The sequence below is a fragment of the Chrysochloris asiatica genome, unplaced genomic scaffold (assembly GCF_000296735.1).
Source record: "Chrysochloris asiatica unplaced genomic scaffold, ChrAsi1.0 scaffold00269, whole genome shotgun sequence".
In the NCBI taxonomy this organism is placed as follows: Eukaryota; Metazoa; Chordata; class Mammalia; order Afrosoricida; family Chrysochloridae; genus Chrysochloris; species Chrysochloris asiatica.
This window is the reverse complement of record NW_006408787.1, coordinates 1,936,203-1,944,246: the sequence shown is the minus strand read 5'-3', so window position 1 is coordinate 1,944,246 and position 8,044 is coordinate 1,936,203. Positions and strand designations below refer to the sequence as shown.

The following is an 8,044-nucleotide window of genomic DNA, read 5'->3' as shown; positions in this document are numbered from 1 at the left end:
TGGCAATGACAGATCTGCGAGGCAGATTTCTCTGCTAAATGCTCTTGAGCAACAGAAAGAGTAAAACCTCTGGAAGCAGTGTAAGGCTAGCAGAGCTGTGATCCCTCCCTTGCTGCTCACTTTCATAGGAACTCAGCCTGGACTCAGATGGTTTGACTGAAGATTTATCCTGCCTCACTCACCTCTAAAGTCATTGATTCTGCAGTGAGCTGGTATTTGAGGCTGCTTTCTGTGGCCCTTTTCTACTCCCACCCTACTCCCAGCCTTTCTCTTCAGTCATTCAAATGATATGAACTTTGGGATGGAGTTTGATATTTGTTTCCTTTCCCATGCGAGTGCTCTTGACAAGGACCATTTGAATGTTGTGGTTTGTTTTCAGTGAAGAGAGTTTGCCTGGATCATCCACCATGTTCTTGTTGCTGCCTTTTGATAACCTGATTGTCAACCTACTGGGTATCTCTCTGACTATCCTCTTTACCCTCCTGCTTGTTTTCACCATAGTCCTAGCCATTTTGGAGTCCCCTTTGGTATCTGAACACTCTACATGAAAACTTTGCTAAAATTCTTTGTGTGGGCTACCTTGAGAATGGAAATAGGACCTAAGGAGAAGAACCTCCAACTCTACAAGCCCCATACCAATGGAATCATTGCAAAAGATTCTTTAGAAGAAGTTGTCAAAGATAATCATCAAAGTTGGAGTAATAAAGCTCTGGATAATACTCCAGAGTTGTAGCTCTGACATTTTCTACTTTTGCCAGAAAGGAATAGAGACTATTATGAATGATGAGGTGACAAAGAGTTTATCAGCAAAGAAGTTGGTGTCCTGGAACCTGCTGAGCAGAACCAGTTATAACTTCCAAAATATCAGGATGAGGCTCACTGTCTTATGGGGGTCAGGAGTGCTGATTCACTATTGCTTACTTCTGCCACTCAGGATAGCTCTTGCTTTCATGGGAATTTCCTATACATGGCAGAATATTTACCAAATCTGAAGTTTAAGGAGTTCTTGAGTAACCATTTTTATTTAATTTGTTACAAGATCTGTGTGGATTCGCTGACAACCATCATTACCAACCAGAAGTACACTATGACACTAAAACAGACCTAGAAATAGTGGGGTCTGTGTGGCCAATCATACTTATCCTATTAATGTGATCATTTGGCCAGTGATGACTACTATGCCATGGTGGACCAAATGCACAGAGGACTCATGAACATAACTCAGAGAGCCAGGGTGAAGCCCAGTCATCACATCTAGTTTGAGCACTTTAAAGTGAAATATCGCCACCTGGTGTCCAAAAGAGTGACTGAGCATGTGCATTCATTTTCCCAGAAGGAACTTGCAGGAGCTCTAGTAGCATTTTGTTGTTGTTGTTGTCAGGTGCCATAGAGTTGAAACTGACTCCTAGCGATCTCGTGCACAGCAGAACGAAACAATGTCTGATCCTGGGCCAACCTCACTACCATTGCCACACTTGATGCCATCAATGATGCCACCTGGCTGATCCATCTCGTTGGGGGTCTTCCTCTCTTTCTCTGACCCTCCATCTTACCCAGCATGACATCCCTCTCCAGCAACTGTTCCCTCCAGACAATATGCCCAAAGTATGAGAGAAGAAGCTTAGCCATCTTGGCCTCCAAGGAGCACCCTGGCTGCACCTCTTCAAAAACAGATCTATTGGTTCTTTTGACAGTCCATGGCACTTTCAGTATTCTCCTCCAACATCACAATTCAAAGGCTTCAATTCTTCTACGATCTTCCTTATTCACTGTCCAGCTTTTGCATCCATATGAGGTTATTGAAAATACCATGGGCTGTGAACCTCAGGGTCAACAATTCGAAACTACCAGCTGTTCCACAGGAGAAAGATGAGGCTTTTTGCTCCTGTAAACATTTAAACCTCAGAAACCCTGTACAGGGTTGCTATGAGTCAGAACCAACTCCACGGCACATAACAACAACAACAACAACAAGGGTGATGATGTTCAAAAAGGGAAATTTTTAAATTGGAGCCATAGTCTACCTTGTTATTATCAGGATGGCCCAATTTGGTGATACCTTCTGAAACAGTAGCAAATATGGGATGGTGAAGTACCTGCTGAGGGTGATGACCAGTTAGGCCATTGTCTGCAGTGTTTGGTACCTGTCACCCATGACCAGGGAAACTGATGAAGATGCTGTCCAGTTTGCAAACAGGGTAAAGTCTGCCATTGCCAAGCAAGGAGGATTTGCATACTTACCGTGGAATGGTGGTCTGAAGTGGGAGAAGGTAAATGATACCTTCAAAGTGGAGCAGCAGAAGCTATACAGCATGATGATCAGTGGGAACCATGAGGACAGGAGTTGTTCCTGAGTCCTTGCCTTGTGTTGGCTGGCATTACCATGCTCATTTCCTGACATGTGAGTCACCTGAAGTTGTTGCTGCTTGCCACTGCCACCACCACTGCATTCTTCCCAGACTCTAGGGCTTTTGGGGTTGCTCGGGACCCTAGGACTTCTTCAGAGCTGGGCAAGCACTGGGATAGCACAGCCTGCCCTTTGGCTATCTGAAGTAATTGCTGCTGGATATTGCTGCCCGGGAGGAGATGCCTTTTCATTTCTTCTACAATTAAGTCTATTGTAGGAATGCCATTAAATTTAGCCTCCACCTGTGCATGTTGTGTGGGGCTAAGTGTTTAGGAAAAATCAGCCACTTACCCTTTAGGGAGGTTAGGAATGTAAATGCATCACAGAGACCCCATATCCGAAGGTGGTTTGCTGTGGAAGAGTCCACCCACTCTTGAGAAAAGGCAGTAATGAAGCACCTTGGCTTGTTTCAGCCATTACCTCCCCTACCCTCCCCACCCCCCAAGCTTTATTGCTCCACAGACTTGTAGAAAGAAAACTGTAGTCTCCCAGGGTTTTCAGCAAATTGAGGTTTTAATTTCTTACCCTATTACTCATGGGGCTTCACCAAGGGGATGAGAGACCAACAAATCACTGACAAGTCTTGTGGTGAGAACCAGGAGTCATTCAAACTCAAGTGCTGGTCCTGAACTCCCCATGTGACTCATTCTTTGTTAATTCATACCTCAGTTTCCCTATCTGTAACATGGATCAGGAGGGGAGGGGTGATTGTTACCTACCTCACAGGGTTGTTGTGGGGATTAAAGTGTATTCTGAGTGAAGGACAAGTAATGCCCAGTGTTATAAGAAGAGGTTTCTGAATGGTCGCAGGGCAAGGTCAGTTCAGAGCTATAGCATACGCCTTTGGATTTCTTTTTGTGACTAAATAAAATTGTTTTGGATGGTGAAAAAATATGAATAGGACATCAGGATTAGAGGAAGAGTCATTAAAAACATGCACTATGCAGCTAACACAACTTTGCTTGCTGGAAACAAAGAGGACTGAACATAGTTAAGATGACAATAAAAGAGTACAGCGTTCAGTGTGAATCACACTTTAATGTAAAAATTAAAAATCCTCGAAACTCGACCAATAAATAGTATCATAATAAACAGAAAAGATTGAAGTTGTCAAAGATTTCATTTTGCTTGGATCCACAATCAGTGTTCATGGAAGCAGCAGTCAAGAAATCAAACAACATATGGCATTAGGTAAATCTATTGCAAAAGACTTTACAGCATTCAAGAACAAAGTTTGAGGACTAAGGTCAGCCTGACCTTAGCATGATATTTTCAATCACCTAATATGCATGTGAAAGTTGGACAATAAATAAGAAAGGCCATAAAAGAGTTAATGTATTTTAATTATGGTGTTGCAGAAGAATATTCATGACCCACGGACTTCCAGAAGAACAAACAAATCTGTATTCTTTTTAAGAAGCCAGAATATTGCTTAGTGAGGATGGTGAAGTTTTGTCATGAGAGCCCAGTCCCTGGAGAAGTCATGTTCAGAAAAGTAGAGAACAAAAAAGAGGAAGAATCCTAAAAGAATGGAATGCCACAATGGTATCAACAATAGATGCAAACAAAACAACAATTATGAGGATGGCACAGGACTAGGCTGTGCTTCGTTCTATTGCTCATAGAGTCACTGTGAGTTGGAATTGACTTGGTGGCACCTAACAATAACAACTACCAACAACATAAACTGGCCAAGTGACTCTGAATTCTTGGGGCACAGTTAGGGCCTCATGCTGATGATCTCCCTCATCAAGATGATATGTCTCAGTGTTTGTGGTTTGTTAAGACTTAAGGTAAGGGTTACTATAAAATATATTTATTTTTGCTGTTTTTTTTTTCTTTCCTAAACATCTTTCACTGACTGATATATTCTTTGTATCTAAGAGGCACTCAATAAATATTTGTAGCACATTATAAACTCAGCAAATATTTGTTAAGTGAATCAAAAAGTAGGAATGACAAAATTAGATTTTTAAAAATCCAAAATAATAGAAATCGGTCTATTTGATATGATCTTGATAGTATTCCCTGTAAATAGGAACACAGTCTGTAACATAAATTACTTTGACCGTATGGACATATACTAAACATATGTAAGACATGGGCATCTAGAATAAAGGCAGAAGAACAAAACACTAAGAAAACTTTCCTTAGAGGGCATACTGGGGTAACTGCTCCTAATACAAAATAGTTTTAAATGGCAACAACAGATACTTTGGAAAATTTACAAGGGAAAATAAATGAAAGTTTCCTATGTGACAGACATTGAATTCTGAGTTTTAAGTTAGAATAAGAAGATGTCTTTATATCTGTAAAGAGCCTTTCAAATTAAGAAGGGCTCCAGAGTAAAACATAATTATATAGAATAGATAAAACTTTAAAACTTGATTTACATAGCCTTGGCTTCTATGTAGGCACCTACTTAAATGTTTGCTGTACTCATTATTAAACTAATTGTAGTGATAAAATTCTATAACAATATGCAGGTATGTAAAAATAGTAAAGTGAAGAACATTGATCTTTAAAAGTGAAACGATAGATGACATAAAACAGGCTCGATTTATTTTGCCAGAATATTTTCTAAAACTGCAACCCTATATTACTGAGTTCATTGCTCTCATATTTTCAAACTATCTAGGATAATGTGCACAGAATATTATCATGAGTCACAAATTTGCATATAACCAATAATATGAGTTGAATTTATAGCTCTTCAAAATACAGAAATTAGTTCTTTTCTAAAACTCACAATTTTGTACTGGGTACCAAAATTAATATAATTATTTTCATCATAGAAATTCTCCATTTGATTTTTTTTAGAATTATTAAATTATTTGAAAACATTTATCAGTGAAATCTAATAAAATTCTAAGAAAAGAGATTGCTTAGTAATAATGTCAGTTGTCTATACTGTCACTCTATGAAACAGAAATTGACTTTTGAAATCAATTTAGGAGCACAAAAGGTAACAAAATCTGATTTAAACATTTTTTTTTTTCTTTTTAAAACAAGTCCCGCATTTTCATGTTGCAGTGGTTGCTACAGATTGTATAGCCAGTCCTGCTAGTAGTAGTAATAGTAATAGTAGCAGCAAGAGTAGTAATAGTGAGTTTGTTGGTGCTGTAAATGGTTAACTTTCTTGGCTGCTAGCTCTGGTAGCGTAGTGGTTACGAATCGGGCTGCGAGCTGCAAGATCAGCAGTTCGAAACTACTAGCAGTTCCACGGGAGAAAGATGAGGCGTTCTGCTCCCGTAAAGAGTTACAGCCTCGGAAACCCTGTGTAGGGTCGCTATGAGTCGGAACCGACTCCACGGCACATAACAACAACAACAACACCCAAAGTTGGAGGATTGAGCCCACCCAGAGACACCCTGGAGAAAGGCTTATAATACTTCCAGAATTCACCCACTGAAAACGCTATGACTCACAGTCCTACTCTGATGCACATGGGGTTGCATTAGTTGGAATCCACTTGACAGCAGTTGGAACCTGGGTGGTGGCAGTGGTAATAACCATAGGAGTAGGAGTAGCAACAAGGGCAGCAAAGTTAGCATTGATTCATTGATTTTTCTGGGTCTCAGTAGTTTAGATATAATTCAAAATAGTGATAAGGTACTATACTAATACAAATTTCATTTTACAGTTGAAAATATGAGACAACTGACAAGTCAGTACTTCTCTGACTTAAGGAAGTAATTGTGGAAATAAAATGTAAAAAATAGATTAAAAGACAGGGTTGAAATAACAGCAAGAGGAAATAATAAAAACTTAGACTGAAGAAAACACTCATGACAATGTTTTCTTGGCTTTAGTGTTTTTTGGTTTTGTTTTCGATATAGGGGATTAGGTAGGAGGTAGAACAATACTTAAGATGATTGTGATAATAAGTTTCTTTAGTTAAACTGACTTGAAATGAAGTTTTAGGCCAACTGAATTTATTAAAGATGTCTAAAAGGCCTGGTGTGACACTGTAAGATAAGCACTAGGCTGCTAATTGCAAGGTCAAAGGCTCAAACCCAACTTTGAAACCCTATACAAGGTCTCGATGAATCAGAACTGACTAGACAGCACTTAAGAACGATAAACATTAAAGTGGAAATATAAGTCAGTTTGTTCAAGAGAAACATGGAAGCTAAGGGTAGGGATTTGTAAGAAGCCAGTAAGGTGATATTTGAGGCCATATTAATATATGAGCTTGGTAAATGAGAAAGAGAATCAAAGAAATAAACTTAAACAAGGCTCTGTTTAAAGACCTACAAAAAGCAGTGACAGAAATGGGGCAGGGGAAAGATCTATTTTCTAGAACCTTGAAGGGCCACTTAAATCTAAGGAGGAGAGAATTTAAATAAGCAAGTATTCAAGAGTTCTAAACATTGCAATGAGTTCAAGGAGGGATGAGAAACTGCCAAGAACAAACTATTGGAATTAAATCTAAACCTTGGTGACCATCAAGAGAGCAATTTCAGTGTAGTGAGAGGCAGGAGTCAGATTGCAAATGTTCAAAAAGGGAATTCTTGGAAAGCTAGTAAAGGTTGTTTTATTTGTTTATTTTCAGATGTCTGAAATTGAACGGTGGATTAAAGTTGAGTGTAAAAAAAGAGAGTTTGGAGCAGCATCTGACTTCTAACTTCTCAAGGGGAGAAGAGAATCACTATCACCCCAAGGTAAATTCCTATAAGACTGAGGTCAGCCATGGTGCCAGTCCTCCATCTTGTTTACACATCTTTCAGCAATCATACCTCCCACAGCCCTCTGCTTCAGCTGGGTTCCATCATTTACTGCAATGGCCACAACGAACTCAGATACCATACTGACAGTTCTGAGATTATTAGGAAAGTTAGCAGGTTACAGTTAAGTATCAGAAATGCCATAGCACAGTCCTTTGATAAGAATAATGGTGTCTCAGACCCACAGGCAGGCCGCTATCTGACGCTCACCTCTTGGTCTGGACTCTGCCTTGCTTGGACAATATTACAAACCTCCTAAGGTGATCTAGCATCACTGTAAACCTCAGTCTCATGGTGCTTGGCTCTAGCTCCATGGTCTGCAAACGTGGCTCCCCCAGTTGGTGCTTAATGACACCTCATTTCACAAGCCTCCTTTCAAAGGTACTCAGATTTGCTCTGTGAGTTGCTCTGCCTTGTGCTCTGACTCCTATTCTTCTGTTGCCCCATCTCTGTCACTTCTCTTCTGCTCCTGTGGTTTCACCATCAAGAAACTTCAACACACAGGAATCTTAGAGCCCAAAGGACATGCTCCAGCTCTGTCTTGCCAGCTTCTGGGATTGCAAAATTAACCAATCCCCTCTTTATATTTCCAAGTTTTAAGAATCACAATCATTTACAACTGAATCAAATCATTTTATCAGCATCTTCTCCCACTTTGTTTTACCCAGACCCGTTAGGAAACAAAGCTGTTTGATGGGAGCTACTTCACTACACTACTTAGAGTTAGGGTCATTGATTTTAGGGTCAAAGAGGTTTCCTCATTTAAATGTCAAAGGATAAATATAGTTGAGAAGGAGAGAAAGAATAGGAAAGATGTCATTATGGAGACTTGTTTTCTTTGACTCTTATTATTGACATCCTCTGAACCTCTTTTTCTGTTATCAACCATTTATGTGGGCCATTTAGCAAG

At 39.7% G+C, this 8,044-nt stretch overlaps 1 pseudogene; it reads left to right on the top strand.

Annotated features, from left to right (window-relative positions):
• Positions 1 to 398: 398 nt before the first annotated feature.
• On the top strand, positions 399 to 2,354 carry LOC102812750 (annotated as a pseudogene).
• Positions 2,355 to 8,044: the final 5,690 nt, after the last annotated feature.